A 26,162-nucleotide genomic window follows, 5' to 3' on the forward strand; every position below is an offset into this window, starting at 1 on the left:
CTGGTTTTCAAAGAATGAATGACCTCACTAATAGAACTCCACACTGCTATTATTTTGAACATGCCCCTTTCAATTAGTGATTCAATTACACAGAATCAGCAGCATGCATGTCATGACTGTTGGGTCTGTTGGATTTCTATTACTCTACTATACCTGCTAGTAAATTATTTGCCGTGTAGAAATATCATTTCTACCAAAAACAGTGAGTGATCTGACTGCTATTATTTTGAACACCACTGTACATATAAGTTTCGGATTTACGAGGGAAAAGATAGTCACGTGGAGCCCCCCGGATGCCCAGACTACATGGGGAACAGAAGCAAGATAGTTTGGGACTTGGTGTCATCCTTTTGCCATATGGAGTACCACTTATACGGGGACAATTTTTATTCAAGCGTGCCACTATTTAAACATTTGCACAATCTTCCCCCCAACGGCTTGGAAATACCCATCTTAGAAAGGGGGAAAAAGTCTACTTGAGAAATGATTAATTGCTCGCAGTAAATTGGAAGGACAAATGGGATGTTTTCGTCCTGTCTTCCATTCACGCAGACATGATCATCCAAACTTCCACGGCAGCTGATGATGTTGAGAAGCCCCTCTGTGTCCACGTCTATAACCTTAACATGGGAGGGGTAGACTTCAATGACCTGATTATGAAGCTGTACTTAGTTTCCTGAAAAGCCAGACGCTGGTACAAAAAAAGTGTCTGTTTATTTCAATTGACTCTATATAACGCTTTTGTGCTTTACAAAGCAACTGGACGTAGTGGATCCTTCCTAAAATTCCAGGAATAGATCATCATGGCCCTTTCGTATCCAGAAGGTGCTATTGCCCAAATCCCCAACCCAGCTGTATGAAAGGCATTTTCTTGATGCCATTTCTGGTACACCAAGCCAAAGGACACCCCAAAAAAGATGTTGTGTCTGTAGCAGACATGGAATTAGGCGTGACACCCTCTTTTTTTGTCCCTCCTGGTCTCTGCCTCAAGAAATGCTTCCATCGCTACCATACACTAGTGGACTATAAATATAGGTTACAGCATGGCACAGTTTAGGGCACATATATACACAGGGTCTCGAAAGATGTTAAGTAGTCAGGAAACTGGCTATCGCATTTTGAGAGACCCTACCATCTGGTTAAAAAAAGTTAAAATAAATAAAAGTAAATAATTAAAAAAACAAAAATAGTTGTTTTATTGTTGTCAAGTTACTGTTTTACGGTTATGGTTTAACTGTTTTTTTGAGTTACTGTTTTATTGTTAACCATTGCTGTTTTCTTTGCAGGAATGTCATTCAGCTGCAGCACCGATCTGCTTATTCTGACAGCAACAGGGTCTTGCTCTCAGAATATACCTTAATATGTACAGAACTGTTGGATGATATTTTTCATCCACAGTTAAAAAAAAAGAGCATATATGCCCATGCATGGGGGCCTGTGGTGGCCAGTGGGTGGATAGCCTTTATGCTTTGGCATATATATTTAATAATATTTTTGGGCACGTATTTCAAGAAAAAAGTTGTTTTATTGAGATACTGTTTTACTGTTAACCATTGCTATTTTCTTTGCAGGAATGCCATTCAGCTGCAGCACCGATCTGTTTATTCTGACAGAAACAGAGTCTTGCTCTCAGAATACACATAAGTGTGTGCCGCGCTGTTGGATGAGATTTTTTTATCCACTGAATGACAAAAAAGGAACATTTCATGTGTGCCAACCATTAGAAGTGGGTGGATGCAGGGTGGTATATTCTAATGGTGGGCAAACCACACACTTTTTTTGACAGAGATTTCTTCTCTTCTTTTCATTCAGCTCACAAGCTGCATAAAAAAAAAAGAATATAGCCTATATACCCAACAAGGACTAGCAACGTACTGGTACATCACTGGACTATACCAGGATGATGCCAGGATTGCTTTTACAAGCAGTGAGAGAAGATTCCCCCTTCCTGCTGCCTTCCATGGCTTTCTTGGGCAGTTCCGTGTAATTGGAGGAACCTGAGAATGCAGCTGGTGTTTGTGTCATACAGCTGATTGGAAATTGGAATGGCACCAATCATCTCTATAATCACTAAAAAGTTAGTTACCAAAGAAATGTTCCAATAAATACAACACTTCTATTATACCAACATCATTGCGCCAATATAATTGTGCTGCCACGCAGCTTTACTGTTTAGCAGTTGTTATTTACATGTTATGTTATAATGTTATTTGGTATCATCCACACACCCCTGCTGTTTCTGACTAGTTGGTTGCTTCCACCCTCCATTTCCTGTTGTAACTCCATTTTTGTTTAGTGGTTATCAAGATACTGTAGAGCGAGGAAGCTGTGTGACATCACTGGAAATTTACCTATGAAAACACCTCTATGTTCATACCTTTGCTACCTTGAAGCATAAAGTAGCATTGGAAAACACCTCTGAAGTTATTATTCATTGAGTAAACTATCTGCTAAGGTGATCATTCAACTTGCTGCACACATTCTTACAGACTGGGTCTAAACGAATCTCGCCACAAGTACAACCGATACCAAGACAGAACAGTAAATTTCCAATAAAATCTCCATGAGAATTCATCACACAGCCATCTCTGCAGCTAAAGGAATTGTGAGTAACCATTCTCCTGTATGAAGTATAGACAAGAATGTATCTTCTTACTCTGCACTGAGTGGAGCATCCAGTGTGAGCCAGGGTGCTGCTCTAGCTGCCTCATTGCAACAAATATTCAGCTCCCCAGCTCAGACTGCTTGCAAATAAAAGTAACTACAGAGCTGAGCTTCTACAGATTTCCAACAAGACAGAACAGTAAATTTCCAGTGATGTCACACAGCTTCCTCACTCTACAGTATCTTGATAACCACTAAACAAAAATGATTATACAACAGGAAATGGAGGGTGGAAGCAACCAACTAGTCAGAAACAGCAGGGGTGTGTGGATGATACCAAATAACATTATAACACAACATGTAAATAACAACTGCTAAACAGTAAAGCTGTGTGGCAGGCAGCACAATAATAAAGAGAGGAAATACACTCACTGGATGCTGCTATTATTAAAAAACTCAAAATAATAATAAAAATGTGAAAAATATACAAATCACAAATAATAGCGCAAACCAAAATCACACAACTAAATATAACCACCACCAAATAAGTGCATATTAATAGTGCAAACAAAAAAATCAATAAATAGGGAATCTCAATATAATCCATTTAGAAAAGTCCATATAAACATGATCCTCAGTAAATGAAGTAATGAGATCCTTCTTCATAAGCAATGTGGTATTCAGTGCTCAAAAACACCCCATCAAAATGCACACTCACCATGTGCTAGTAATTAACCAGCATGTCAGTATATATCCAGCATTCACCAAACAGACTTCAAAGGACGATCCTCATGTGTTGGTAATTACTCAGCATACTACTATGTAAAAGGATCTAGATAACCTCCATTTTGTAGATGTACGCCATTTTAAGTATTAGGTTAGCTTTTTGCAGATATATTAGAAGCTTAATGAAACTGTTTTAGTTGGTCAAGGATGTATCAACAGAAGCTAACATGACCCTGACAATGTCTTTGTCTGGTTGTTTCTCAGAAAGCTAGCCAAAACAATTTGTACCAAGAAATGTATATGTCATGTTTCATGTAGTTAGCTCATGATGGAAATTTACAAGTTACAGTTTTGAAACTCGCTCTCCCCTCCTTTATTTTTCTGTATCCTATATAATCTTAGTAATGTCTAATAAACTTTGAACATCTCTGAACATAAGCTGCCGTTATTTCCGTGTTCAAGGGGTGTTCCCAGAATTCTGCTGATAAACCAGGAATCTCTCCACAGACTATAGGGCCTCTGAGGGGATAAAGAAAATCATCCATTCAGCTGGGGGCTCAGCCCGGGATGACCACCCACCTCACTTGGTAAGTAAACCTTTTGTTTTTTTATGACTAAAAGCTCTTTCTTGCCCTGTGTTGAGGGAAGGTCTTGAATCATTCTGTATTGTCTATATAGACCCGTGATAACCTGTAGCTGCTTTTGGTAAGCAGACTTAACTCTTCGGTAGTTACAAAATAGTGCACTATTAAAAAAAAAAAAGTGTTTTTTGGTAAAACACAGTATGTTCTTTGGCAGAACATAAAAGAGATTGTTCTTTGGTAGAAAACACTGTTTTTTGGTAGAACAGTGAAGAGATAACTTTTGGGAAGTTATCAAAAGGTTAATAAGTCTGTGGAGCAGATTCTGGTTTATCTGTCTTTTGCTTTTTCTTTCTGTTGCGTAGAAGTATAAGATAATTTGTTTTGTGGAACAAAATAAGATTTTAAGGTAAAATTGTCTTATCCACTGTCTAAATATGGGTCAAGGAGGAAGTTACTCACCAGGTCCCCCAGAAAAGGGAGAAAATTGTAAGGATTATGTTGCTAGAGTTTGTGTAACGGACTATTATTTAATAAATCCCTGGGTGGATTGTATGGCAGGCTGGACAGAAGCTATGGGAAGTACAGACCCATTCCCAAGAAAGGGGGCAAATGATCCTTTTCATACAGACATGGTTAAGGGATTATGTTTGGGGGACAAACAAGCCTTTCCTTGGTATGAGGGAGACCCACAATGGGTCCAAGTTTATATGAAGAAAGGGGTAGAAAACTGGTTAAATTGGTCACCGTATTGGGTTGATAATAGCAAGGGAAAGTTCAATTTGATCTTCTCTTTAAAACAAAAGAGGAAGTTGAAATTGGATACATTAAAAATATGCCAGGAAAAGCATCAATCTGAAAAGATATGCAGACCCAAGATTGGACTGAAAACAGTTCAGACACCAACCCCATCCCCTCCGTATAATATATATCCTTCATTAAGCGGTTTTAAAAATGCTGCTGCTGATGATTTTTTGATCAGTTTGGGGATGACTACTCCCCAGCCTAATGCCCCTCCAGCCCCTGTCCCTGCGCCACTTCCCATCCCGGATCTACAACCAATACAGCCAGGCCCCTCCACTAGACCCAAACAGATCATTAGTATAAAATCACCAGACAAAGAGGGTAGCCAAGTTCAAGGCATCCTTACGGAAAATAATGACGACGAAGGAGAGTTGGAATACGAAGAACAGGGACAGGTAAATATAATAAAATTACAGAAAAAGGATGGTCAATGGAGAAGAAGTGACACCAGTCATAGAAAGGGCAGAGATGTGGAGGAATTTAGAATGCAGCTTAGATCCATGGATAAGAAACAAGAGGGAAAAAGAAAAGATGAGGGGGCCATAGGAGGAAAGGAGTTGGCTATATTGACACTACCTTTTCTCACAGCAGGAGAACAAATTCTAAAAAAACCCATAGAATTAGAAGATATTAATAAGATTGTTAAACATTGTCCCAAGCCTACAGTATCTCCTGGAGGTACACTTGCTTATTTAAAAAAGGCATGTTTGGGAAGAAATTACACGCAGGAAGTTATGAGATTGATCATTGATGGTATTCTGGGAAATAATCCAGCTTGGGACTGGATAAATGTAAAAAGCATTAGTCATATAGAACCAAATAATACACAGGCTACTGCCTATAAACTAAATACCACAGAAGGGAGAGAAACTATGTGGGAGGAGCTTGACACAGAATTAAAAAGGGTTTTCAAGAATAAGGCTTCCCTCCCTATTGCTACAGCATGTAAACAGAAGGTAGGAGAAACTGTATTAGAATTCTGGAAAAGGTTCAAGGATGTCTGGACACAAGAAGCAGGACTGGCTCTAACTGGAGAGTTAAGTCCATTGATGTTTCAGACATTCATAACAGGTCTTAAGCCAGAAGCAGGATTAGCCATGAAGCAGCAGGTCTCTGACTGGGCAACTAAAACTGTTGTTGAGTTTCAGATCTCCCTTCACGAGAAGGAGGCAGCGGGATGTTTAGATATTGTAAGAAAAGAGAAGGTTAATAGTAGTAATTTTCAAAGTGACTCACAACAGGGAAATCAAGGGCAAGGACAAAGAGGAAGAGGGTGGTATAGAGGTAGAGGTAAAGGAGGATTTGGCAGGGGAAGAAGTAACTCTGAACCCCGCCAAATCCCTGGAAGAACTGGATGTTTCAACTGTGGAGGACAGGATCACTGGAGATATAACTGTCCGTATGAACCTTCCTCCTCCCAGGGACAGCCACAACAGTGCAAACAGAGATACCAACCACCTAATGCCACCACCACCCCCCAAACACCACAGGCACAACCCCAAGATATTAAATATCCAATTCAGTGGGGGCCACAGCAGAACCAGAGACAATAGGGATGCCCGGAAGGTGGTGTCCCGGCATTTCCCTTGGTTTCTTCATCATACAGGCAGCAGCCCCTCATTTCTTTACAAGTAGGGGGTGCTGAAGTTCCATTTTTAATTGACTCAGGCGCGACATGCAGCAGAGTGAGGAAATGTATCATGGGGAAACTACAAATGCTGAACCTTCTATGGGAATAAATGGAATACTAACAAAAACCCTCAAGACTCCCCCCTTACCCGTTTCAGCCCTCACATGGGATGAGGCCATCACTTGTCACAGTTTCAGAATCATTCCAAATTACCCTGTAAATTTGTTGGGAAGAGATCTTATGGGAATTTTAGTGATTTCTCTGAGAGTAACATCAGAAGGAGGTATTGTTGCCAGATCTTCCAAAGCGCCCTCGTACCCATTATACCCGCCTATTTCAATGATGAGAGTCATCCCTCACACATTACACCCCCTCCTGATACACATCCAGTTTGGCCACAAATTCTATGGATGTAGGATTAATTTCATGTACACCATACAGAGTCACACTCAAGGAAGGGGCATTGCCCTACAAACAGAGGCAATACAAATTGACGCCAGAGAAGGAGGAAGGGATTGCTCCTCTAGTGGAAAGATTTTTAGAAACAGGTATTTTAGAAGAAACTGTTTCTCCTTACAACACACCTATCAATCCTGTTAAGAAGCTGGATGGCTCTTACAGGTTTGTACAAGATTTGAGGGCCACAAATAATTTGGTGGTTCCAATAGCCCCAATAGTGCCTGATGTGCCATCACTCCTCACCTCCATTCCGTCCGATGCAGAATATTTTAGTGATTGATTTAACAAATGCATTTTTTTCGGTTCCTGTGGACAACCAGACGAGGGCGCTATTTGCATTTACATTCCGCAATCGCCAGATGACCTGGTGTAGAATGCCCAGGGCTATGTAGATTCGCCTGCAGTCTACTCACTTGCCCTCCAGACCACACTGAGGTCCTGGACCCCTCCCAATGGTTCGGTCCTCATTATATATGTGGATGACCTATTGATTTGTAGTTGCAGTCAGGTGGCCAGTCAGGAGGATAGTTGGTCTCTGTTAGAATGGTTGTCAGGGAATGGTCACAAAGCATCTAAAAAGAAATTGCAATGGTGCCAAAAACAGGTTGAGTACCTTGGTTTTATTCTAAGTCATGGTGAGAGGAATGTCAGTCACAAAAGAGCTGCGGCTCTTGTGGGTCTGCCCCGCCCACAAACAAAAAAGGACATGCTAACTTTTCGTGGTATGATTGGTTACTGCCGCCAATGGATACCTGATTGTTCATTTTATGATCACACTCTGAGGTCTGTCACACTTTCAGAATCACCTGACATTCTCACATGGTCAAATGAAATGGTTGATGCCTTTGTGTACCTGAAGAATGCTATGGTAACGGCCCCTGGTCTTGGACTACCTGACTATAAGAAAATGTTCCATCTGTATGCTAGGGAAAATTGTACAACCATGGCAGGGGTCCTGGCTCAGGAACATGGAGGCAAGCTCCGCCCTGTAGCTTTTTTTTCCAAAGTAGTGCCAACTCAGGTTCAGGGCATGCCTGCTTGTCTGAGAGCTGTTGCATCCTGCGCGATGGTGGTGGAGATGGCTATTTCTTTCACATTGGGACATGAAACTACCCTACACACCACACATCAAGTGTCCTTACTACTGAAAAACATACACACTCAACACATGTCAGCACAAAGGTTGAGCGGATATGAAGTGATTCTATCTGATCCCAACTTGATTATTAAATATTGTTCAGCAAATTCAGGCCCTGCTCCAATTTTGAATGCCCTATTGGGGCTAAAGGGGGAACAGGATGAAGTGGCACCAGAACACAACTGCATAAGCCACATACAGCAATACACTTCCCCTAGGTCCGACATGTCAGCTGTGGCTCTTGATGGGGCCCCAGATGTGTTTGTAGATGGCTCATGCTCTAGGCCAAATGATAATATTTACCATGCAGGATATGGCATTGTGCAACTTCCTGACAAAATACTCGAGCCAAAGCCAATCCCATATCAGTCAGCCCAAGCAGCCGAACTGATTGCCCTTACAAGAGCATGTCAATTATTTGCAGGACAGGATGTCAACATTTACACAGACTCCAAGTACGCCCATGGTGCTGTACACGATTTTGGGGTCATTTGGGAGAGAAGAGGATTCATTGCTGCTGATGACCAAACCATATCTCACTCTTCCTTGATATCTGATCTACTCAAAGCCATACAGTTACCAAAAACATTAGCCATTCTTCATTGCCCATTGCCAAAGGAAATGCATTAGCAGATAAGGTAGCAAAGGAAGCTGCATTACAACAGGTGGCCAGTGAGCAGATGCCTATGCTCACTTCAGGTGTCACAACCACCCCATATGACCAGATGTATGCAGATTTACAAAAATTTGCTACAAAAATCGATCTAGCAGACTGGAATGGTTCTGGAGCACAACTAGATCCAGCTTCTGGTCTAGTGTGCTTAGAGGGGAAACCATGCATTCCCATGTCAAGTGTCCCACTGTTCATTGCACAGTACCACGGTCTAGGACATAGAGGATGGAAAACGACATGTGAAACATTATTGCAAGATTTTTACATTACAAGCTTATCTAGGTTGGTGAAAGAATATGTTTCTAGGTGCATTACATGTATAAGGAACAATCCACAGAACCCAAAGAAACCACAACACCAGCATCTAGTGTACCCAACTACACCTTTCACCCATTTACAAATAGATTTTACCCACATGCCAAAAACAGGACAGAGGCAAGAGTTTTTGTTGGTAATGGTGGATATGTTTAGCAGATGTCACTAATAAAGAAGACATGCAGACTGTAGTCAGAATTGTTACACAGGAGATAATACCCAGATGGGGATGTCCACTGCAGATAAATTCTGATAACGGACCAGCCTTTGTGGCCAAGGTATGCCAAGACCTGGTAAAAGTACTTAAGATAGATTGGAAATTTCATATTCCCTATCATCCTCAAAGTTCAGGTATAGCAGAAAGGATGAACAGGACAATTAAGAATAAGTTGAGGAAGGCCACTGGAGGAACCTATACCCACTGGAAGAAGATGTTACCTGCAATTCTAGCAGAGGTAAGAATGACACCTAATAAGACTACAGGGTTATCTCCTTTTGAAATATTAATGGGAAGACCGTTCTCTACTCCTTGGGCTAGACAGCCACTTATGTTAGAAAGAGGGGACCTTGACCTGGTACAACAAGAATATGTGAGAAAATTGATTCAGACTTTAGATAAGATTGAAAGAAATGTTGCTCGCACTTCTTTATTTTCTCAGGAACCAACACACCTTTTCCAAGTGGGAGATGTCGTAGTGGTCCGCCAACTCGCTAAAGACAAGAAGCAAGGCTACCCCTTTGGACCACCTACTACGGTGATAGCAGTTACCAGAACAGCTGTTCTGGTGGAGAATTCCCAGTCCTGGATTCATGCTAGTCGAGTGAAGAAGGTGAACCACACACCTGAGAAACACGAAACGGAAAAAGGAGATGAAGGACAAGTAGAAAATCCTCGAAGAGCGGGTGAAGTCGGTGAGAAAGACCCTGAAGATGACATTCCTTACTGCCCCTCATGGTGCTTTGAAGCTCTGGGTCCTATTGGGCACACTGACTGTGCTCTCTTTCCTGCCAGTATGGATTCTAACTAACTGTATTTATCACCCTGAGGACTTGGGTCTAATAAAAGGTATCTGTGGTCAAGGACTAGCTTTAAATGAGACCCAGATAACCAAAAGTGAAAGAAAGTCAAAAAGAAGTTTTGAAGAGAACAATCCTTTTTCAGGAAAAATGTTGATGATGCAGTTTAAATATGCTTATGCTCAAAAGTCAGGTTATGATAAATGTTGGATATGTAGTAAGTTACATCCTAGCACATATGAAATTCCTCTTCTGGCCGCTCCAGTCAAAATATTTTTGTTACTAAAAGGGAATGTAAGTATTGGTTTGACCAATATTACTTCTAATGCCACCATATCTTTTCCAACTCTGGGAGTCACTCAACTCCCCGATTGGTGTTTTAGACTGGGGAATACTTCCCTCAAGGGAAAGGGAATGTGCTCTCAGTTCATATTAAATATATCTGATCCTAGAAGGAGAGATGTGAAACTCTGGCAAGTAAATGCTAAAACCCTGAATGAAAGTTTAGAAGGGATACAAAATAATGTGGGGAAAACTATGTTTGGAAAACTTATTTTTTATTTTACACTTGTTGTCACCCCTGAATTTCATTCTGCAATACAAAAATTGCCAATTTCCTTGGGAAACAATACCTATATCTGTTGTGGTAAGATCTGTTACCCTTGGATACCGAGTAATGTCCAGGGCTGGTGCTATGTAGCCCAATTAGTGCCAATCATGGCAGCTATAGACCAAAAGGAACACCAAGTAAAAGCCAGTACATACACAAAACACCAACTAACTCTGAGACAGAGAAGGGAAACCAAACAAGAAAAGGTAGATCTATTCTCCACATGCGATAAGGTTTGGTCATGGTTCCTTACCTACACGGGATGGGGAATAACACTCATGAACAAAATAAATAATTACACAAACATTATTGATGATATACTGGAGAGGAACTCTAAGGACATAGGGTTGCTAAATACAGAGACCAAAGCTATTAGAAAACAGCTGGAGATGCAAGAATTAGCTATTGAAAGTATGAGTGCTGCTCTGACAGGTTTGTGTGAGATGACAGAGGATTATGAATGTTGTACTTGGATATATAATACCACAATGACTGTTCCAGATTATTATGAAATAATAAAGCAACACAGGGAACAGGTAGATGGTTTAATGGAAGAAGCTAGAGCTATAGGAAAAAAGATGGATGGACTCCTTTTGATTGGCTAGGATCAGGATTTGGTTCCATCTTTTCATGGATGAAAGGTATCGATGTAAGCATAGTCATGATATTGTTTTTTGTTTTATCTTTATATCTATGTTTTAAATGCTCACTATATTGCATTGCTAGAGCTACCAAGCCGCAAAATACAAATGAAGGTTATCTGGCTATGTACAAAAAGATGAATGAGGTAAAGAATTGAGATCATGTTCATGATCTCAGAGGGGATTGAAAGGATCTAGATAACCTCCATTTTGTAGATGTATGCCATTTTAAGTATTAAGTTAGCTTTTTGCAGCTATATTAGAAGCTTAATGAAACTGTTTTAGTTGTTCAAGGATGTATCAACAGAAGCTAACATGACCCTGACAATGTCTTTGTCTGGTTGTTTCTCAGAAAGCTAGCCAAAACAATTTGTACCAAGAAATGTATATGTCATGTTTCATGTAGTTAGCTCATGATGGAAATTTACAAGTTACAGTTTTGAAACTCGCTCCCCCCCTCCTTTTTTTTTCTGTATCCTATATAATCTTAGTAATGTCTAATAAACTTTGAACATCTTTGAACATAAGCTGCCGTTATTTCCGTGTTCAAGGGGTGTTCCCAGAATTCTGCTGATAAACCAGGAATTTCTCCACAGACTGGGGGTCTCTGAGGGGATAAAGAAAATCATCCTTTCACTATGTATCCAGCATATCACCAAACAAACTCCAGAGAAGATCCTCTCATATCCAGATTAGCACATGTGGGTAAAGAAAATACTCGCCATAGTGCAGTATCATCCAACAAATTTATTGCCAAACAAACCCCCCTTAAAATCACACTCACAATGAGCAAATAAAAACAAGGCGTTTTGTTATATCAGAGCTCCAGTCTCTGCATCCTTTGTCTCACCAGCCAGCCCACATTCAAGATGGTAATAGCGCGATCATGTGATCCGGACACGTGCATCAGCATGAGTAGTGACGTCACAGGAAGGCCACACTCTGACGCGTTTCGTCCAATGACTTCTTCCGAGGGAATGGTGAGCTCTCCATAAAGAGCACTTATATAGACCCAAATGTCTCTGTCCTACCTTTTCCCAGAGACTGTGCGGCTTCATGCACTGGCGTCCATCTTGGGTTTCTGCAGAGCATAGTGGGAGTCTTTTATGCCTTCAGGTCTCTGAGGTCCATCCCCCAGAGGGGTGTGGCTGAGTACATATAAGCCTGTGATCCGCACATGCTCTTTGCACTTGTGTCTTGTGTCTTTGTGTTGCTACAGCTCTGTGTATACTCTCGTGACTCTTCTGGTATCTGACTCGGCTTGTGACTAGACCATTCTCTGTGTTTTCCTTTGATCTGACCTTCCGTTGCTGAACCCGGCCCGTGACCTGTGATTCTTGTCTACTGTTCTGTACCGTTTTGTCCTGTTGTTGTCGACCCGGCCTGCCTGACTACGCTATTGTCATTTCTACCAGCTACACGCCATTGGCGGCAGCCATTACCACAGCCGGGGTGTCTCGGGGGCCGCGACCTGGTTCCTGGCTGCGTCAAGTCCATCCCCACCATCAGGGGCCCTGGTGAAGGGCAGCCTGGGACTTAGACTCCGCGCCCTGAGGGACGTCCGTCTGTTGGTGGTGGTTGTCGTTAGTCAGTGCGCTACCCTGCCACTAGCCTACCTGTCCGTTCCACAGCCCTGCCCTGACATTACACAAGTGCCATGAATCCTGACGGTGCAGGTACGCCTTCGCTTCCAATGTTGGTCGCCAGACTGGATCAACAGGATCTCCTGTTGGATCAGTTCGCTCAGGCGTTGCAAACTATGCTTGCACGCACCGCGCACCTTACTCCTGGTGCTATTAGGCCGGTTGTCACTCCGGTGGTCGCTCCCGCTGCTGTTCCGCTTGTTGCGCCTACCGCCGCGGGTGCCACAGCCCAGAGGTATGACTGGTTCAGCCCCTCTTCCACAGCGCTTTGGGGGTGAGCCGAGTCAGTGTCGTGGCTTCCTCAACCAGGTGGGGATTGTTTTTGAATTAATACCCCACGCTTTTCCGACTGAGGGGTCAAAGGTGGGTTTCCTAATATCGCTACTGTCAGACAAGGCCTTGGCCTGGGTGATTCACGAGTTTTCCGGTTTTGTCGACGCGTTCCGTAGGGTATTCGACGTACTGGCTCGCTCCACCTCGGCTGCCAAGCTGCTCATGTCTATGCATCAGGGTTCACGGACCGTTGCCGAGTACGCCATAGAGTTTCATACCCTGGCGGCAAAGGTGGGTTGGAACAATGAGGCTCTGGTGGCTGCGTTTTCTCAGGGTCTTTCTGATGCATTGAAGGACGAGATTGCAGCCAAGAAATTGCCTGTGGAGCTGGAAGCACTAATTTCCTTCCTGATCCTGATTGACACCAGGCTCAGGGAGAGGCCTTCACTCAAGGAACGCCTGCGGAGGCCTTCCAATCGACTGGCACCTGTGTTTTCTGTCCCGCCCGTTCCTCCCTCTCCTCCCATGCCTCCTGGGGATAGATTGTCTGGTGGCGAGCCCATGCAGCTGGGGTTTGCTCGCCTTTCCGAGGGAGAGCGGGCTGCTCGGCGTCGGGAGGGTCGCTGCCTGTACTATGACCTTGTTGGGCACTTTCGGCAGTCCTGTCCGGTCCATCCGGGAAACGCTCACACCTGAGATCCTGTTGGGGACAGATTTTGGGTGGAGTCTCCTCGCCCCCGGCGTTCCGCAAAGATAAACCACTGATCACCGTTGTCCTCTCTTGGGCGGAGGGCTCGGTGACGGCCCAGGCGTTGGTAGATTCTGGGGCCGGCGGGTTGTTTATGGACAGCTCGTTTGCTGCCCAGCACTCCATTCCCCTGCAGGCTCGAGTTACCCCATTGGTTCTCGAGGCAACCACCGCAGGTTACCCACGAGACTGTGCCAGTTGAAGTAGCTATTGGGGCTGTTCACAGGGAGTTGGCCTGTTTTCAGGTGATTTCTTCTCTGCACTATTTGGTGGTTTTGGGGTATCCCTGGCTCCAGACGCACAATCCAACCTTTAATTGGCGAACGGCCGAGATTCTCTCGTGGTCTCCACAGTGTGGGGCCGGGTGCATCCGTGGGCCGGTTAAGGTGTTGTGTGCATCCTCGGACTCTGCGTTGCCCGCCGATTATGGGGAGTACCTGGACGTGTTTGATAAGGTACGCACTGGTGCCTTACCTGCTCATTGTCCTTACGACTGCGCCATATCCTTGCAACCCGGTGCCACTCCTCCGCGTGGCAGGGTGTATCCTCTCTCGGTTGTGGAGAATAAGGCCATGGAGGAGTATGTTGCGGATGTGCTTTCCCGGGGGGCACATTCGTAAGTCTACTTCCCCAGCAGGAGAGGGCTTTTTCTTTGTAAAGAAGAAGGGTGGTGAATTGAGGCCTTGCATCGATTATAGGGGACTCAATCGAATCACCACTAAGAATGCCTACCCAATTCCCTTGATTACTGAGTTGTTCGACCGCCTTAAGGGAGCAACAGTCTTTACCAAACTTGACCTTAGAGCGGCATACAACCTTGTACGGATCAAACAGGGGGATGAGTGGAAGACCGCGTTTAACACCAGAACGGGTCACTACGAATACTTGGTGATGCCCTTTGGGTTGTGTAACGCGCCCGCGGTTTTTCAGGAATTCATAAATGATGTCCTTCGTGACTTGTTGCAGCAGTGCGTGGTAGTTTACTTTGGATGACATCCTGGTTTACTCTGCCTCCATGGAGTCCCATATCCAGGATGTCAAGCAGGTGCTGCAACGATTACGTGAGAACGAACTTTTTTGTAAACTCGAGAAGTGCGAATTCCATCGATCCCAAGTTGCCTTTTTGGGCTACATCATTTCTGCAGAGGGATTCTCCATGGACCCTCAGAAGGTTGCGGTGGTTCTGCAGTGGCCTCGTCCCAATGGTCTTTGGCCCATTCAGCGCTTTTTGGGTTTCACCAACTACTATCGGAAGTTCATCAGGAACTTCTCCATGCTGGCAAAGCCTCTCTCAGACCTAACCAAGAAGGGCAGTAATCCTCACAAGTGGCCATCCGAGGCCAACGTAGCTTTCGAGGCTCTGAAATCCGCCTTCGCTTCGGCTCCGATACTGTCTCATCCCAATCCTGGATTGCCCTTCGTCCTCGAGGTTGATGCATCCGAGACGGGAGTAGGTGCTCTCCTGTCTCAACGTCGGTCGCCCGATGGACCCCTACTTCCCTGTGGGTTCTATTCCAGGAAGCTTTCCTCTGCAGAGTGCAACTACCAGATTGGAGATAGGGAGTTGTTGGCAATCATTCTGGCTCTCAAGGAATGGAGGCACCTGCTCGAGAGCTCCGCGGTTCCGGTCCTCATTCTTACCGATCATAAGAACCTGACTTATCTTTCGGAGGCCAAGAGATTGACACCCCATCAGACCAGATGGGCCTTGTTCTTGTCGCGGTTCAACTATGTGGTCTCCTATTTGCCTGGTTCCAAGAATGTCAGGGCTGATGCATTATCGCGGCAATACTCTGAGTTGTCCAGGGAGGACTCTGAGCCAACCTCGATTATACGTCTGGATCAGATCCTGGCTGCCATTCGCACCAGTCTGACTTCTCCCCTTGGGGAGCAGATTTTGGCGGCTCAAACTGACTCTCCTCCCGAGAGACCGGAGGGTAGATGTTTTGTACCCGAGGAGTTGCGCACCCGTCTGCTGCGTACCTACCATAACTCCAAAACTGCCGGGCATCCGGGGAGGAACCAGTTGTCTTGGGTCGTCTCTCGTTTATTCTGGTGGCCAACTCTCCGTGCCGACATCGCCTCTTATGTAGCGGCATGTTCGATCTGTGCCCATAATAAATCTCCACGGCATCTTCCAATGGGTCTTCTGCAACCCATTCCCAATGAGGAGCATCCTTGGTCACACCTGGGCATGAACTTTATTGTAGACCTCCCTGTGTCTCGGGGTCATACGGTCATTCTCATGGTCGCGGATCGTTTTTCCAAAATGTGCCATTGCATTCCACTCAAGAAATTACCAACAGCGCAAGAACTAGCCACGGTTTTTTCTAGGGAGATTTTTCGCCTGCATGGGTTGCCCAAGGTGATTGTCTCGGACCGCAGGAGTCAGTTCGTGTCCAAGTTCTGGCGCGCCTTCTGCTCCCAGTTGGGCATTAGGCTCTCCTTCTCTTCAGCCTACCACCCGCAGTCCAATGGGGCTGCGGAGCGTTCCAACCAGGCCTTGGAACAATTCCTTCGTTGTTATATCTCGGACCATCAGGACAATTGGGCCGATCTCCTGCCTTGGGCAGAGTTTGCCAGGAACTCGGCTGTCAACTCCTCCTCCGGGATGTCTCCCTTCATGGCCAACTATGGGTTCCAACCTGCGGTATTACCTGAGAGGTTCTCACCACAGGACATTCCGGCTGTGGAGAACCATCTTGCTGCCCTGCGTTCTTCATGGGGGCAGATCCAGAGGTCCTTGAGGGACTCGGCACAGCGCCAGAAGTTCCAGGCTGATCGCAGACGGCTGCCCGCTCCTTCATACCAGGTCGGCGATTGGGTGTGGTTATCTACTCGCAACCTCAATCTGCGGGTGCCCGCACCTAAACTAGCCCCCCGTTTTGTTGGCCCTTTTCGCATTCTCCGCAAGGTGAATCCGGTGGCCTATACGCTTGCTCTTCCTCCTGGGATGCGGATCTCCAATGTCTTCCATGTATCCCTGTTGAAGCCTCTGGTCTGCAATCGCTTCACTGCCTCTATGCCTCGGCCCCGTCCCATCCGGGTTGACGGTCATGAGGAGTATGAGGTGAGCCGAATCCTGGACTCTCGATTGGTGCGCGGTCGGGTGCAGTTCCTGGTTCATTGGCGCGGTTATGGTCCCGAGGAGCGTTCCTGGGTTCCTTCCGCAGATGTCCATGCCCCTGCCCTCCTCCGCACTTTTCATGCCCGCTTTCCTCTGAAGCCTTTTGTTGAGCCGCGGAGGGGGAGGGGTCCTTGAGGAGGAGGTACTGTCAAGGTCCTACCTTTTCCCAGAGACTGTGCAGCTTCATGTACTGGCATCCATCTTGGGTTTCTGCAGAGCATGGTGGGAGTCTTTTATGCCTTCAGGTCTCTGAGGTCCATCCCCCAGAGGGGTGTGGCTGAGTACATATAAGCCTGTGATCCGCACATGCTCTTTGCACTTGTGTCTTGTGTCTTTGTGTTGCTACAGCTCTGTGTATACTCTCGTGACTCTTCTGGTATCTGACTCGGCTTGTGACTAGACCATTCTCTGTGTTTTCCTTTGATCTGACCTTCCGTTGCTGAACCCGGCCCGTGACCTGTGATTCTTGTCTACTGTTCTGTACCGTTTTGTCCTGTTGTTGTCGACCCGGCCTGCCTGACTACGCTATTGTCATTCCTACCAGCTACACGCCATTGGCGGCGGCCATTACCGCAGCCGGGGTGTCTCGGGGGCCGCGACTTGGTTCCTGGCTGCGTCAAGTCCATCCCCACCATCAGGGGCCCTGGTGAAGGGCAGCCTGGGACTTAGACTCCGCGCCCTGAGGGACTTCGGTCTGTTGGTGGTGGTTGTCGTTAGTCAGTGCGTTACCCTGCCACTAGGCCTACCTGTCCGTTCCACAGCCCTGCCCTGACAGTCTCCTAATTGGCCCAATCTCAAAAAACACCTGAGGGTGCATCATTATCACTAGGTAGAATTCAATCTAAATGAACTCCTGATCACCTGATCACAATAGCACCATCTTGTGTTCAAAATTAATTATAGCACCAATATAAACATAATAAAAAATATATTCAAAATTAAACTAAATAATCAAAAAAAAATTATAGAAATACATTCCAAAATTACATAAATAATATTGCAATAAAGATTAAAATAATATAAATATAAATCAATAAAAAAACAGAACATACAACTTATATAATAAATCATATAACATGAACAAATTAATCATAAATCACTTATAAAACAATTTAAGTCCAGTTCGACATTTAGACCCCCAGGAGATAAAGCCTCAGTCAAATAAATCCATTTCGTTTCACATTTTGACAGTTCCCTAACTCTATTAGAACCCCTCCATGCTTTAGGAACGGATTCAATGGCCCAGAATTTGATATTAGTTGGATCACAATTATGGTATCTCTTAAAGTGTAAAGATACACTATGGTACTTATACCCCTTACTGATATTCCTTATATGTTCAAGTACCCTAACGTTAAGCTGTCGCTTAGTCCTTCCAATGTAAATATGGCCACAAGGACATTCTAAACCATATACTACATGGGTAGAGTTGCAAGTAAGAAAGGAGGAAATATCAAATTCCCTTTGATTAGAATTAGAGGTGAATCTGACCAATCCCCTAAATTTATGTTTAACCACATTACATGCAGTGCACCTCCAACATGAATAAAAGCCTTTTTTATTATTAAACATATTCAAAACCCTTGGTGGATCCAAAATTTTATGAACAATTCTATCACCAATAGTGGGCGCCTTCCTATAAATAAACACTGGTTTCTCCGGATAACACTCCCTAATATCTTATCAAGCTTCAAAACATGCCAGTGTTTCTGAAAAATATCCTCAACCGCCTTATATTGTATATGGTAATCTGTGACCCGTTTTCGCTTATCCGCCAACAACTGGTCCCTGGGAATAAGCTGAACCTGGTCCACTATACCCTCAAGTTGATCAGCCTTATAACCCTTATCCACAAATCTTTCAACCAGAATATCCGCTTGAGCACGAAATGCACTAACCTGACTGCAATTCCTCCTCACTCTCATAATCTGACCCTTAGGGATATTCCTTAACCAATGGGGGTGATGACCACTAACTATTGGCAAATACAGTTGCAAGAAAAAGTATATGAACCCCTTGGGATTATGTGGAGATTTGCATGAATTGGGCATAAAATGTGCTCTGAACGTCATCTAAGTCACAACAATAGAAGAACACAGTCTGCTGAACATAATACTACACAAACATTAGATGTTGCCATGGTTTAATTGCACATAACATGTAAACATTCACAGTGCAGGGAGGAAAAAGTATGTGAGGCCCTAGCTTAATGACTTCTCCCAGAGCTAATTGGAGCCAGGAGTGAGCCAACCTTGACTCCAATCAGTGTGATGATATTGGATGTGTTGCTGACAGCTGTCCTGCCCTTATAAACCACACACCTGTTTTGGGTTTACTGGTTTCAAGAAGCACTGTCTGATGTGAACCATGCCTCGCAGAAAAGAGCTCTCAGAAGACCTACGATCAAGAATTGTTGACTTGCATGAAGCTGGAAAGGGTTACAAAAGTATCTCCAAAAGCCTTGATGTTCATGTGTCCACGGTAAGACTGACTGTCTACAAATGGAGAAAGTTTAGCACTGTTGCTACTTTCCCTAGGGGTGGTCGTCCTGTAAAAATGACTGCAAGAGCACAGCGCAGAATGCTGCATGAGGTAAAGAAGAATCCCAGAGTGTCAGCTAAAGACCTACAGAAATCTCTGGCACATGCTAACATTTTTGTTGACACATCTACAATAAGGAAAACATTAAACAAGAATGGAGTACATGGGAGAACACCACGGAGGAAGCCATTGCTGTCCAAAAAGAATACTGCAGCACGTTTGAAGTTTGCAAAAGATCACCTGGATGTTCCACAGCACTACTGGCAAAATATACTGTGGACAGATGAAACCAAGATTGAGTTGTTTGGGAAGAACACACAACACTATGTGTGGAGAAAAAAAGGCACAGCACACCAACATCAAAACCTCATCCCCACTGTAAAACATGGTGGAGGGAGCATCATGGTTTGGGGTTGCTTTGCTGCCTCAGGGCCTGGACAAATTGTTGTAATTGATTGGAAAATTAATTTCAGAGTTTGTCAGGACACATGGCAGGTAAACCTACGACCATCTGTCCGCCAACTGAAGCTCCGCAGAGGACGGGTGATGCAACAGGACAATGACCCAAAGCATACAAGTAATTCAACAAAACAATGGCTGCAACAGCACATAATACGCCTTCTGGAGTGGCCCAGTCAGAGTCCTGACCTCAACCCAATTGAAATGCTGTGGCATGACCTTAAGAGAGCAATTCACACCAGACATCCCAAGAATATTGCTACACTGAAACAGTTTTGTGAAGAGGAGTGGTCCAAAATTACTCCAGATCGTTGTGCAGGTCTGATCTGCAACTACAGGAAATGTTTGGTTGAGGTTATTACTGCCAAAGGAGGGTCAACCAGTTATTAAGTCCAAAGGTTCACATACTTTTTCCTCCCTGCACTGTGAATGTTTACATGTTATATGCAATTAAACCATGGCAATATCTAATGTTTGTGTAGTATTATGTTCAGCAGACTGTGTTCTTCTATTGTTGTGACTTAGATGACGTTCAGAGGACATTTTATGCCCAATTCATGCAATCCCAAGGGGTTCACATACTTTTTCTTGCAACTGTAACTGTTTCTGTCAGTGGGCTTAAAATACGTTTTGGTGAGCAGCTTATCATTCACCCTCAAAATAGTAAAATCCAAGAAATGTACTGCTTCAGTGCTGTATTGGTAATCCAGCCTAATATTGTTCGGATTATTATTCAAACCTTCCAAGAAACCAACTAATCCTTCTTCATCCCCAGCCCAGATCATAAACATATCATCTATAAATCTCTTGTATAGCAATACCTGCTCATGTTGATGGTTGAATACAAATCTGTCCTCCCATTCTGCCATGAACAGGTTTGCAATACTGGGCGCGAAGCGAGCTCCCATTGCTACGCCCCTCTTCTGGGAGAAAAAACTGTGATTATACCAGAAGTAATTATGAGATAAGCAAAACTCCAAAGTATCCCTCAAAAACTTCTTTTGATTAAATGGTAAGTCATCCCTCTTACTCAAAGCCCAATTTAGTGCTAAGAGAGCATCATCATGCTGTATAATGGTATAGAGGGATGATATATCCGCCGTCACCAAATATAATCCTGAATGACCCATGATCTGGACCTCAGAGAGAAATTTGAGCAGATGTTTAGTGTCTCGTAAGTAGGCCTTAGTAGATGACACACTTGATTGCAAAAATACATCCAAATATTGGCCCAATCTTGCGGATACTGAACCAATACCATTCACAATAGGTCGAGCTGGTGGATTCTCATTATTCTTGTGGACCTTGGGGAGGGTATAAATAATAGGAATCCTACTTACACTTGGAATTAAATATTACTTTTCTTTTTTGGTCAGAACTCTTGTCCTATATCCCCAATTAACCAAGAATTTTGATTCTTCCCTATATCCATTAGTAGGGTCTTTAGTCAACTTTTCATAGGTATTAACATCAGACAACATCTCTACAATCTGGTTATGATAAAATGACTTCTTCATAACCACTACTCCCCCGCCCTTATCAGCCGGTCGTATGATGATATCTTTACGTTCTTCCAACATTTTAATACCCTCCTGTACATATCTTGGATTTACATTGCTTCTAGGGACTACCTGTTCCAAATCTCTTAAAACCAAACCTTTAAACACTTCCAGATGTTGATTGGATGAAATGTTTGGGTTAAAAAGAGACTTGTTTCGTAAACCACTATTAACACCTTCATATCTTGGTTCATAACTAATTTGATTAGTCAGATTCAACCCCAAAAAATATTTTTCATATTTAATTTCCTCATATACCTTTGCGTATCTATATAAACATCAAACTTATTAATAGGTCGTCTCATGGCACATTTTAAGCCTGCATTTAAAACATTTATCTCCTTTTCTGTCAGAAAAAGAAGAATGGAGACAGATTAAATGGTATTTATAATTTAGGTGGAGTTCAGTTGACCCATAAGGAGATAAATGTTTTAAATGGATCTTACTATTTTGAGGGTGAATGATAAGCTGCTCACCAAAACGTATTTTAAGCCCACTGACAGAAACAGTTATTTGCCAGTAGTTAGTGGTCATCACCCCCATTGGTTAAGGAATATCCCTAAGGGTCAGATTATGAGAGTGAGGAGGAATTGCAGTCAGGTTAGTGCATTTCGTGCTCAAGCGGATATTCTGGTTGAAAGATTTGTGGATAAGGGTTATAAGGCTGATCAACTTGAGGGTATAGTGGACCAGGTTCAGCTTATTCCCAGGGATCAGTTGTTGGTGGATAAGCGAAAATGGGTCACAGATAATAGACATCAGTGGGGGTTTATTTCTAATTACCATATACAATATAAGGCGGTTGAGGATATTTTTCAGAAACACTGGCATGTTTTGAAGCTTGATAAGATATTAAGGAGTGTTATCCCGGAGAAACCAGTGTTTATTTATAGGAAGGCGCCCACTATTGGTGATAGAATTGTTCATAAAATTTTGGATCCACCAAGGGTTTTGAATATGTTTAGTAATAAAAAAGGCTTTTATTCATGTAGGAGGTGCACTGCATGTAATGTGGTTAAACATAAATTTAGGGGATTGGTCAGATTCACCTCTAATTCTAATCAAAGGGAATTTGATATTTCCTCCTTTCTTACTTGCAACTCTACCCATGTAGTATATGGTTTAGAATGTCCTTGTGGCCATATTTACATTGGAAGGACTAAGCGACAGCTTAAGGTTAGGGTACTTGAACATATAAGGAATATCAGTAAGGGGTATAAGTACCATAGTGTATCTTTACACTTTAAGACAGTGGTTCTCAACCTTTCTAACGCCGCGACCCCTTAATACAGTTCCTCATGTTGTGGTGACCCCCAACCATAAAATTATTTTCGTTGCTACTTCATAACTGTAATTTTGCAGTAGGAGGAATAGTGCCACGTCATTGGTGTCAGTGGGAGGAATAGTGCCCCATCATTGGTATCAGTGGGAGGAATAGTGCCCCGTCATTGGTGTCAGTGGGAGGAATAGTGCCCCCTTCATTGGTGTCAGTGGGAGGAATAGTGCCCCGTCATTGGTGTCAGTGGGAGGAATAGTGCCCCGTCATTGGTGTCAGTGGGAGGAATAGTGCCCCGTCATTGGTGTCAGTGGGAGGAATAGTGCCCCGTCATTGGTGTCAGTGGGAGGAATAGTGCCCCGTCATTGGTGTCAGTGGGAGGAATAGTGCCCCCTTCATTGGTGTCAGTGGGAGGACTAGTGCCCCGTCATTGGTATCAGTGGGAGGAATAGTGCCCCGTCATTGGTATCAGTGGGAGGAATAGTGCCCCGTCATTGGTGTCAGTGGGAGGAATAGTGCCCCCTTCATTGGTGTCAGTGGGAGGAATAGTGCCCCGTCATTGGTGTCAGTGGGAGGAATAGTGCCCCGTCATTGGTGTCAGTGGGAGGAATAGTGCCGCGTCATTGGTGTCAGTGGGAGGAATAGTGCCCCGTCATTGGTATCAGTGGGAGGAATAGTGCCCCGTCATTGGTATCAGTGGTAGGAATAGTGCCCCGTCATTGGTGTCAGTGGGAGGAATAGTGCCTCGTCATTGGTGTCAGTGGGAGGAATAGTGCCCCATCATTGGTATCAGTGGGAGGAATAGTGCCTCATCATTGGTATCAGTGGGAGGAGGAATAGTGCCCCGTCATTGGTATCAGTGGGAGGAGGAATAGTGCCCCATCATTGGTATCAGTGGGAGGAGGAATAGTGCCCCATCATTGGTATCAGTGGGAGGAATAGTGCCCCATCATTGGTGTCAGTGTGAGGAATAGTGTCCCATCATTGGTGTCAGTGGGAGGAATAGTGCCCCATCATTGGTATCAGTGGGAGGAATAGTGCCTCATCATTGGTATCAGTGGGAGGAATAGTGCCCCATCATTGGTATCAGTGGGAGGAGGAATAGTGCCCCGTCATAGGTGTCAGTGGGAGGAGGAATAGTGCCCCGTCATTGGTGTCAGTGGGGGGAGGAATAGTGCCCCGTCATAGGTGTCAGTGGGGGGAGGAATAGTGCCCCGTCATAGGTGTCAGTGGGGGGAATAGTGCCCCGTCATTGGTATCAGTGGTAGGAATAGTGCCCCGTCATTGGTGTCAGTGGGAGGAATAGTGCCCCGTCATTGGTGTCAGTGGGAGGAATAGTGCCCCGTCATTGGTGTCAGTGGGAGGAATAGTGCCCCGTCATTGGTGTCAGTGGGAGGAATAGTGCCCCGTCATTGGTATCAGTGGGAGGAATAGTGCCTCATCATTGGTATCAGTGGGAGGAATAGTGCCCCGTCATTGGTATCAGTGGGAGGAGGAATAGTGCCCCGTCATAGGTGTCAGTGGGGGGAGGAATAGTGCCCCGTCATTGGTGTCAGTGGGGGGAGGAATAGTGCCCCGTCATTTGTGTCAGTGGGGGGAGGAATAGTGCCCCATCATAGGTGTCAGTGGGGGGAATAGTGCCCCGTCATTGGTATCAGTGGTAGAAATAGTGCCCCGTCATTGGTGTCAGTGGGAGGAATAGTGCCCCGTCATTGGTGTCAGTGGGAGGAATAGTGCCCCGTCATTGGTGTCAGTGGGAGGAATAGTGCCCCGTCATTGGTGTCAGTGGGAGGAATAGTGCCCCGTCATTGGTGTCAGTGGGAGGAATAGTGCCCCGTCATCGGTATCAGTGGGAGGAATAGTGCCCCATCATAGGTGTCAGTGGGAGGAGGAATAGTGCCCCATCATAGGTGTCAGTGGGGGGAATAGTGCCCCATCATTGGTGTCAGTGGGGGGAAGAGTGCCCCATCATTGGTATCAGTGGGGGGAGGAATAGTGCCCCATCCTTGGTGTCAGTGGGGGGAGGAATAGTGCCCCATCCTTGGTGTCAGTGGGGGGAGGAATAGTGCCCCATCATAGGTGTCAGTGGGGGGAGGAATAGTGCCCCATCATTGGTGTCAGTGGGGGGAGGAATAGTGCCCCATCATTGGTGTCAGTGGGGGGAGGAATAGTGCCCCATCCTTGGTGTCAGTGGGGGGAGGAATAGTGCCCCATCCTTGGTGTCAGTGGGGGGAGGAATTGTGCTCCATCCTTGGTGTCAGTGGGGGGAGGAATTGTGCCCCATCGTTGGTGTCAGTGGGGGGAGGAATTGTGCCCCATCGTTGGTGTCAGTGGGGGGAGGAATTGTGCCCCATCGTTGGTGTCAGTGGGGGGAGGAATCGTGCCCCATCCTTGGTGTCAGTGGGGGAGGAATAGTGCCTCATTGTTGGTGTCAGTGGGGGGAGGAATAGTGCCCCATCGTTGGTGTCAGTGGGAGGAATAGTGCCCCATCATTGGTGTCAGTGGGAGGAATAGTGCCCCATCATTGGTATTAGTGACACCAATGATGGGGCACTATTCCCACTGACACCAGTGATACTTACCTTGCAGACCCCTGCTCCAGCCTGGGCTCGCTCGCTCCCTCCCTCTCCCATGGTACCGACACTTACCTGTCAGCTGTCTTCCTTCTCCGGCCGCTCTCCTCCTCTTCACTCGCTCGATCTTCGCGGTGCCGCTCGGCCCCTCCTCTCCAAGCTCCACCTCCTTGCCGGTGATTGGCCGCCTGTGTGCCTGAGCTACAGTGCCGGTGGCCAATCACAGGCGAGGATTGATCTCGAGGTGTGTCCAGATGACAGGGGCGGCATGTCATCCCGCCCACACCTGGAGACGGCGGTGGCGGCGGCGAGGAGCGGTGTCTCGGTTCCTAAGACCATCGGAAATATGTGTTTTCCGATGGTCTTAGGCGACCCCTGTGGAAGCGTCGTTCGACCCCCAAAGGGGTCGCGACCACCAGGTTGAGAACCGCTGCTTTAAGAGATACCATAATTGTGATCCAACTAATATCAAATTCTGGGCCATTGAATCCGTTCCTAAAGCGTGGAGGGGTTCTAATAGAGTTAGGGAACTGTCAAAATGTGAAACGAAATAGATTTATTTGACTGAGGCTTTATCTCCTGGGGGTCTAAATGTCGAACTGGACTTAAATTGTTTTATAAGTGATTTATGATTAATTTGTTCATGTTATATGATTTATTATATAAGTTGTATGTTCTGTTTTTTTATTGATTTATATTTATATTATTTTAATCTTTATTGCAATATTATTTATGTAATTTTGGAATGTATTTCTATAATTTTTG

The 26,162-nt window shown here is 44.9% G+C and overlaps 1 protein-coding gene and 2 pseudogenes across 8 annotated transcripts in view; 1 reads left to right on the plus strand and 2 right to left on the minus strand.

The window, feature by feature from the left end:
• Window positions 1-26,162, minus strand: part of ATPSCKMT (ATP synthase c subunit lysine N-methyltransferase) — a 311,720-nt gene that overhangs the window by 184,925 nt on the left and 100,633 nt on the right. The gene's annotated exons all lie outside the window — the stretch shown is intronic.
• On the minus strand, window positions 18,079-18,914 carry LOC149459490 (uncharacterized; annotated as a pseudogene).
• Window positions 22,122-26,029, plus strand: LOC149459491 (uncharacterized; annotated as a pseudogene).

Source organism: Staurois parvus, unplaced genomic scaffold, assembly GCF_062004578.1.
Source record: "Staurois parvus isolate SC_StPar_1 unplaced genomic scaffold, SC_StPar_1.0 ptg000257l, whole genome shotgun sequence".
NCBI classification, from domain to species: domain Eukaryota; kingdom Metazoa; phylum Chordata; class Amphibia; order Anura; family Ranidae; genus Staurois; species Staurois parvus.